Consider the following 9,462-nt stretch of genomic DNA (forward strand, 5'->3'; position numbering starts at 1 on the left):
GGTGAGATGGCTTAGCAGGTAAAAGTGCCTGTTGCCCCACCTGATGACCTGAATTTATTCCCAAACCCCACCAGGTACAGGGAAGAATGGACTGCAGAAATCGGCCCTCTGACTTCCATACTTGTGCTGTGACAAACATGTCACCCATACTTACAGACACACACACACAGACCTACAAATAATGAAAATGTTAAAAAGCAAATAAATGTAAATTCTGAACAGGGTTGGGGTATCATAGCCTTGAAATACCAGTACTTGGAGATTAGAAGGAAGATCATAAATTCAAGGCCATCCTGGGCTACATAACTAAATCTCATACCCCCTGCCAAAAAATATAGACCAAAATAAATAAGTAATCTTTAAATTTTTTAAAAAGTTTAATTGTAAGTTCTCAGTTTTTAAATAGTATCACTGCATGTTCTATATTGAAATCAAATGAAAATATGAATATGAAATGTGAATAACATTAAGAATTTGCTCTTAAATGTAAAATATAGGTGTTGCTTGGGAAAGTCCCATGCTAATGGTTCTTATAGTTAAATTGTAAGTTGTGCTTTATGCTGGTTAGGGATGGCCATTGCTTTTCTTATCCTAACAGAATGGTGATCATTACTGCTTACCAGTCAGAATTGTGTTACAAGGAGAAAAAAAAAAAAATGAGGGCAGTTGAACTCATCAAAGTGATCCAATATCAAGGCTTCAAAAACGTATTCTATTTTATGTGTATGAGTGTTTGCCTTCATATGCTCTACATATGTGTCTGGTGCCCACGGAAACCAGAAGAAGGCACAGGATCCCCTATAACTGGAGATACAATGGTGGTGAGTTACCATATGGATTCTGGGAACTAAGTGAAGCAAGTACCCTTAATAGATGACCCTTCTCTCCAGCCCCATCAAGATGGTTTTGCTTGTTTGGTTGGTTGGTTTTTGAGACAAGATCTCTTGTAGCCCCAGCTGACTTTGAACTTGCTATGTAACTGAGGCCGACCTTGAACTCCTGTCTCTACTTCTCTTTTATTTTTAGAATACCTTTTACTTATTCCTTGACAAGGTCAAACGTATATAATACACATGTGTATATCATGATCATTACCCACGTTAACCCCTCCCTCAACTTCCCCCATCCACTTCTTGACTTTAGGGATGGCAAATGTGCCACACCTGGAGGAAAAAAATATATATATATCCACTGTTGTCGAATAACTCCTAATCTCTGGAGGACCTTAAAGAAATTGTAGATGTTGTTAAGGAGGCTTCCTAGAATTTGTACCATAATAGTTACCCCTCTACTCATTCTTTAAAAAAAAAAAAAAAAAAAAAAAAAAAAGCAGCTGAGAGTTCTTGATCCTGAGCTAGATAGAGAGAAAGGGTAAAAGAACACAACCTATGTCATCTTAATAATCTTTACTTGGAATTACCTTGGGTACAGATGCACATAGGCACCGGGTCCTCCACCTCTTCATTCACTCATGCTCTCACACAACCAGGAAGAGCTCCTCTACACCAAACAAAACACTGCACTATGAAGAACAGTTGTTACTTTAGATTTCTCCCTCTGAGATCTTTGTGTGACATTCAAGTGCTTTCCCTTATCTTTTTTTCAATCCTCTTTAATGTCCTTTTCTGAGACATGGTCTCCCAGTGTAGCACAGGCTGTCCTGGAACTCAGGACAGGCCTACTGTCTCATGCTCACAAGTTTGCAGACTATAGGATGAGTTATTATACCTATCATTTATTATTTCTCTTAGAAATATGTAATTGTTATTCCTTGAATTATAGGTAAATTGGATACAAAGGCTGTTGCAGACAGAAGTCATTTTAAAACATTGGCTATCTTATCTCGATCCTGAGAACAAATGCTACTATTTTCCTAGTAAGAAGAAGGGCAGAACATCCACGAGGGTTGCAAAAGCAGAGGGAGAGAGTCAGAGCAGCATTCTCCAATCTCTCAGCATTTGGTGTCCCTCTGGAGGCTATGCTGTCTCTTGGAGGAAGCTGTTGGTAGTCCTTCACTGGTATCCAAGTTTGATGATACCTAAAGCCAAAACAATTTAGAGAGCTTCCTTAAAAGTAAATAAAGGATTGGCAAGATGGCTCAGAGGGTAAAGGTGTTTGCCACCACAATGGTGACTTAAGTTCAGTCCCTAAGGCACACATGGTTCACAGAGAGAATGAACCCTCACTGACTATCCTCTGACTTCCCTCAACACTCGAGCATGTGCCCTCTCCACAAAGACGAATAAATAGTTTTATTGCAATTATAATTCTGTGGTGAAACTGCCCTCCACCCCCAGGCTCTGGTATTTGAGTACTTGGTCCCCAGTTGGTGGTCCTGTTTGGAGAGCCTCAGGTGTGACTTTGTTAGAGAAAGCGTGTCACTGAAGATGAGCTTTGAGGTTTAAGAGGACCTGGCCATTCCCAGTGTGTTCTCTGTACCTGCTTTGCCATTTGAGATCTGAGCTCTCAGGTATTCTTGCCACCATATGCTATGATTCCCTGCCATGAGGGACTCTTATACCTCTGGAAGTATAAGCCATAGTGTTTTATTATAGCAATAGAAAAGTAACTTATATATGTTCTGAGACCAAATTTGGTAAGGCCATTTTAGAATCTCACTGAAAGTCCTTGAAAGGCAAGAGTTTTGAAGTTTATTACCTTCCCAGCACCACACCTGCACCTCCGAGTTGGCAGCTTCTCCAGAAGTTCTTCTGGAAGGATCTTGAAACCTGTACTTTGCCCAGGTATCTTCCTGTAACTGGCTTTGGGGAACCTTGGCTTCCTCCTCTTTTGCTTTCCAGCTGACAGATTCCCAGCTGGAAGTAGGTAGTAGAGAAAGAGATGCTGGGAAGTATAGTTTCTGGCTTCAAGGAGGCTCAGGATGAGGCAGAGTTGACAGGAGACTATCCAGCAAATCACCCCAGGGAAAAGACAAATTGGTCCTAATTGACTATGGTGAGTTTAGAAGAAGCAACAACACATTTACGTAACTAAAACAGGGAACTAGTCATGTAAACCTGACATGATAAAACCCCAAAGAAGGGAAGCAGGTTGGCATCTTTTTTTTTGGTTTTTCGAGACAGGGTTTCGCTGTGTAGCCCTGGCTGTCCTGGAACTCACTCTGTAGACCAGGCTGGCCTTGAACTCTGAAATCTGCCTGCCTCTGCCTTCCAAGTGCTGGGATTAAAGGTGTGTGCCATCACTGTCGAGCACAGGTTGGCATCTTAAGGTATAAATAGAAAGTAAAAATTGCAGAGTATCCCTAGCAGTGTTGGAAGGAGGTAGGAGCCTAATTATCCCATTCCATTCACATATGATAACATTGCTCTCAGAATAGTTACTGTTTGGTCCCATTAGGTGCTAAAAACAGGACCTAAAAGGATAGCCAGGATATTTGGGGAGATTATAATTTAGATCAACACTGCCCCAATTGGAATGCAATTAGAGCCACAAATGTGAGACACACACACACATATAATATGTATATATTACATATATAACATATATCATACATATGTGGATGATATATTATACATATATATGTGTATATGTATGTAAATATATTCATAAGTACATTAAATATGTAGCATACATGTATATACAATACATATATATTATATATACGTGTGTGTATGTATGTGTGCCTTAGTCAGGATTCAATTGCTGTGAAGAGACACTATGACCAAGGCAACTGTTATAAAACAAAACATTTAACTGGTGACTTGCTTACAGTTTCAGAGGTTTAGTCCATTATCAGCATGCAGGCAGGCACTAGAGCAGTATCTGAGAACTGCATCCTGATCCACAGGCAGAGAGAGAGAGAGAGAGAGAGAGAGAGAGAGAGAGAGAGAGAGAGATAGTCTGGCATGTCTTTTGAAACTTCAAAGTCCTCCCCCAGTTTCTTAAACAAGGCCACACTTCCTAATCCTTTCCCTTTCTCTCTGCGGTGACTAAGAATTTAAATATATAAGCCTGTAGAGGCTATTCTTATTCAAACCACCACAATGTGCATCTAAATCCCACAGTTTGTTATATTTGGGGGCGACAGGATTTTATTCTATACCCTAAACTGGAATAGAGCTCACTATGTAGCCAGACTAGCCTCAAATTTAGACTCATAATCATCCTCCTGCCTCAGCCTCCAAAGTGTTGGAATGACAGCCTGAGCCACCACACCCTGCTTTAAATTTTGTAAGTCACAATAATAAAAGAGGGGCTGGGCAGTGGTGGCGCACGCNTTTAATCCCAGCACTTGGGAGGCAGAGGCAGGCGGATTTCTGAGTTCAAGGCCAGCCTGGTCTACAGAGTGAATTCCAGGACAGCCAGGGCTACACAGCGAAACCCTGTCTCGAAAAAAAGGGAAAAAAAAAAAAAAAAAAACCAAAAAAAAAAAAAAACCAAAACCAAAACAAAACAAAACAAAATGAATAAAAGAGGGAATTCTTCTTTAAGGATCCTGTACCTACAGTTGGATATGGATTAGTTTCTGGGACTCTTCTGAGAAATTCACATCTATGCTCTGGGTTGTTACTTCATTCTGAGTTCTTCTCTTTGCCTTAACCCTTGTGACTAAGCCTATAAAATATTTTTTAACTCTGAATTCTGCTTTAAGAAAAAATAAAAATAAATATAGGAGAGCTGGAAAGATGCTGAGCAGGTAAAGGCATCTTTCACGAAGCATATGGGGAAAGAGTCTGAGTCTCCCTCTCAAGCGGGCACCCTTTTCCGCAGTTGCAGAGAACCTGCAAACACTGAACTATCTGCAGAATCCTAAGGCTTGCTGGCTACTGAAGAAGGGCAGATCATTCCAATTAGAGCGTCTGGAGGGGAAAGCAAACAGCTGCATGCAATTTTCCCTTAGAGCATCTTGGAACACTCTGAAACTAGGAATAAAATATATCACTTTCCATAAAAAGTTCTCTTCTGCCTTTTCATAAATATTTCTCCCTCCCTCCCTTCCTTCCTTGGGGGGGAGGGGGGTGCTACTTACATCTGCTTTGCTTATTGTTTAGTTGTCTTCACTACTTCATGAATTTATTCATACCCTCACATTCCTATTTCTTCGGGAATTAAATTTCATGAAAACTTTATGGTATACCTAATATCAACTTCGGTTGAAGATGTAGTGTCTTAAATTTTTGGTACACGTGATCATTCTGGGAAACACACTCTCGCCTACAGAAGACTAATAGTACATATCTTCTTCTGGGATTCTTCTCAGAAACTCAAGTCTCTGGTCTTGATTGCTACTTTATTCTGAATAATTCTCTTTGTCTTAACCCCTGTGATTAAGCCTATAAAAATATACTTATTAACTCCCATTTCTGATTTAAGAAAGAATAAAAATAATATAGGAGGGTTGGAAAGACTAAACACGTTCCTTTTGAGGACAGGCCTGGTGGTGTAAACTCTGTATTTAGGCTTAGAGACCAACAGGTGGTAAGTTCACAGTGATACTAAATTATACAGTCAGTTTAAGGCCAGCCTGGGCTACTTGAGACTCTGCCTCTCAAAAAGACAAGAAAGAGAAGAAAAGGGATTTCTAATGAATGTCTGGAGCTAAGTGTGTGGCTCAGTGGGGAGAGCACTTACCTAGCAACCATGGGGACCCAGGTTCAATCCTCAGCACTGCATAAAGTCACCACTGGAGAGATGGTGATGAGCTCAAAGCCAGCCTGGTCTCCTTGAGACCCTAGCAGAGAAAAAAAAAAATCTCTAATGAGTGTTTCTCTTCCCCATTCTCTTTAGCATATTTATCTACTACTGCAGCAGTCTGTTAGTGATTGCCCTTACAAACAACTGTTTAATTGGATTTTTTTTTCTTTTTCTTCCTTCTGTCTTCCACCTCTTCCTCCTCCTGTTCTTCCTCTTGATCCTCCTCCTTTTCTTTCTTGAAAGTTTCATGCTGTAGCTCAGGCTAGCCCAAAATTCACTCTGTCTCCATGGTTGACCTCAGTTTCCCAAGTGCTAAAACTAAAGATACAAGTCACCAATCAGACTCCATCCTCTCTCTATCTGATTCTTGTATGATACTGAGGAGTGAACCCAGGACTTGTGGATACAAGTAATCACTCTAACATTGAGCCATGTCCAGCCCTTTAGTTTTTGGGGTGTGTATGTATGTGTGTGTACAGATGCTTTTTTTTGCCCCTGCAAGTAAATGTGGAGGTCCACCAGTAATGTCATAAAATGTCTTGCTTCATCATTCTCCACTTTATATTTTGGAATAGAAATCTAGCCAGACTCCAGGGTAAATCTGCCTCCACTCCTGACTCTGAGGTTATAGACTTGCACCACATTGCTGTCCTATCCAGCTTCCACATCAGGTACTTAACCAGTTGAGCCACCTTGCCAACACATTTTTTTAAATTTAAATTTACTTTTTTGAGGATTTAATACATGTACACAATGTATTTAGATCATATGCCCCCTCCCTCTTCTGATATAGGTGCCCCGCCACCCCACCTCTTCCTCTCAACTCTGTTCTCTTCCTCTTCCTCCTTCTCCTTCATCTTGTCTTTCTCCTCCTCCTGCTCCTCCTCCTTTTTCCTTATATCCCAATGAGTCCGACTAGAGCTGCTTGTTTGCACGTGGGTGTGTAGAGCCATTCATTGGAGCATGGCCAACCTAAGAAGAGCCACACCCATGAAGAAAACTGACTCTCTCTCCCTCCCCTGGCAGCCATCAACTGCTAATAGCTATCAGCTAAGGGTGAGGCCTCCTGAGTAAGTCCTATCCCCATCCCTGATGGAATGTTGACAGACTGGCTTGATGTTGAACAGGCAGCCACAGCTGCTGCTGTGAGTTCATGAGTGTGATGGTCCTGGCAGGAGGCACTATTTCATACTCTCTCCCTAGACTTCTGCTTCCTACAGTCCCCACCATCACCTCTTTCTTCTTTGATAGTCTCTGAACTTTGAAAGGAGAAGATATTGAGCTCCATTTTGGTTCCAGCATCTGACAGTCACTAATTGTCTACACTTTGCCTCTCTGTCAACTTGTAAGTGCTGGAATAAGAAACTCTGATGATGAGTAAGAGCTGCACTATTCTTAACATATAAAGATAAGTATTTAGAAGGGAGCTTTTCTTCCATAGGGCACATGGTCTTACTAGCTGTGGGCTTGGGGGCTAGTTTATAATACCAGGCTTGAGTTCCCTCCTGTAAAGCAGGTTTTAGACCCAGTCAGAAAGCTATTTGTTATCCCCATAAATGCCACTACCTACTATTGTACCAATACTACTAGGTACTATTGCACCTAGTTACTGTTGTACCACTGGGATGACCATGACTATAGCTAGTAGAATTCACATTGAAGGGGCAGGGGTAAAGCCCTTGACACATTTTCTTCCTAAAAGCTTACAAAACACCTTCTAGTACTGTGAAAGCTAGCCATACTAGGTAGGTTAGGAACTAATAAGGGGGGCCCTGGGGAAGAGGAGAAGGGGAAGACCCACACCCCGCCAGAGTTCCACCTATACTCTGGTCAGTCAGGCATGGGAGGGCTGCTAACTACCTTCCACTCATCTCCAGTTGGTCATCTAAGCCTCTGACCCACTCTTGGGGGGTGGGGGGGGGGCAAGGGGCAGCCCTACCTGGGATTCCTGGAGTTACTTTGTTAAAGCCACTGGGGTTATGGGAGAGAGGGATGAGGGAAGAGGTTCCCAACACTGGTGAGAGTGAGTGCAGCGTATCTTGACTGGAGCACAGGAAGGCCTTCCATCAGGAGATTAAAAAAACGGCTCATTAGGAGAAAGCTTATTCCATCCTCCAAGCGCAGTGGGACTTGATGAGCAGAGACATTCTATGGTTTTAGAGCTTTATTGTAGAAAAGCAGGGGGGAAGAGAGAAAGGAAAGGAGGAGAGAGAGAGAGAGAGAAGGTTAGAGAGAAAAAGAGAGTAAAAGGGAGAGAGGAGAAGACAGAGAGGAGAGAGTGTAAGAGTGAGGAGTAAAAGGGAGACAAGTAGGAGAGTGAGAAGTAAGAGAGCAAGCAGGGGCCGAACTGCCCTTTTTATGGTCTTTACTGTTGCTAGGTAACTGGGGAGGAGTTTAGCCTGAAGGTCAGAAGCTTGGGCCATTGCCTACATGACTTCTAGCCATGCTTCTTTTCTGGGGAGTTGTAGGGATGGTAACTTAGGCAGGAGCCAGAGTTCCAGGAGCATGAGAGAATACCTACCGTGTCATGTAGGTGAATTACCACCATTTTCGGGGTTCAGACCTCAACTCAACTGGAGACCAGCCTGCAATTCCTCACACAGGACCATGTTGACTTATGCCCTAGTCCAAAATTTGTGATGTCTTCTGCAATTTGATTATACCATCAAGTTCTGGTAGACAATTGAAACCAATGGTGATATCCTGTATTATTTGGGGTGTGTGGTGTTCTTTGATATACTCTTTACCAATGACATGAAGGAAGGTATTCTATACCTGGTAGTTTTTGTTTGATAATGTATGCCTTCTGAGAGGAGCATTGTCACCCTATGTAGGGTACTTCAATTAAACAACTGCAAATTGAGGAAATTTGGGGGATAGCAGAAAGCAATAAAGGACACCCAATACCAAATTCTGGCCTGCAAGTATACATATATGCAAAATGCATGCACTCATTATAAAAATCATTGATTTTTTTTTGGGGGGGGGGGGTCGGGATCTGGCAAGATGTCTCAGTTGGTAAGAGAACTTGCTACCAAGCCTGGTGTCTGTGTTCAAACCCTAGGAGCCATGTGGTAGAAGGAAAGCACCAACTCCTGTGAGTTCTCCTTTATCCTCCCTCCATCCTCCACATGAGCCCATATGGATTTCACACATACACCTGGAAACAAAACGAGAAAATTAATTTGAAGCTTGTTTCAAGAGTGACAAATTAAAAACAGAAATTAGAAATATCAACCATGGAGACTTCAGTTCAATTAAATTAGTTCATAAAAACAAAACCATAAGAATAAGTCACCACATTACTTTGCCTTGGGGGATGATGTTTTGAGTGACTGCTATTATCTTTTGCCATTCTAGAAAACAAGAAACCCCAAATACCTGTAAATCAGAAGGTGGGCAGTAGTTTAGCCATGGTTATATATCAGGTTCTGACTCCCATTCTCAACTGTTTTGATGTCATGAGCTTGAGTCACTTTCAGAATTCCTAACCTAAACCACATGCGAGCATACACCCATAATCCTTGAACTTGGGAAACTGAGGCCTAGAGGATCAAGAGTTTGAGGCTAGCATAGATTGCATAATGAGGCCCAATCACACCCTCCTCACCGAAACTAGAAAAGATTTGCATAAGTCCCATGAAGAAAAAGCACCAGGGTAGCTAGGGCACAGGGTCGGCTGACACTCGCCAGCTACCCACAACACCCTCCACAGGATCTTAAGACTTCTGGTGAGTGGAACACAGCTTCTGCTCCAATCCAATTGCGCACGGGACCTGAGACTGCATTAGTTAGGGAAGCAGAAAC

Source organism: Mus caroli, chromosome 6 (assembly GCF_900094665.2).
Source record: "Mus caroli chromosome 6, CAROLI_EIJ_v1.1, whole genome shotgun sequence".
Taxonomy (NCBI): Eukaryota; Metazoa; Chordata; class Mammalia; order Rodentia; family Muridae; genus Mus; species Mus caroli.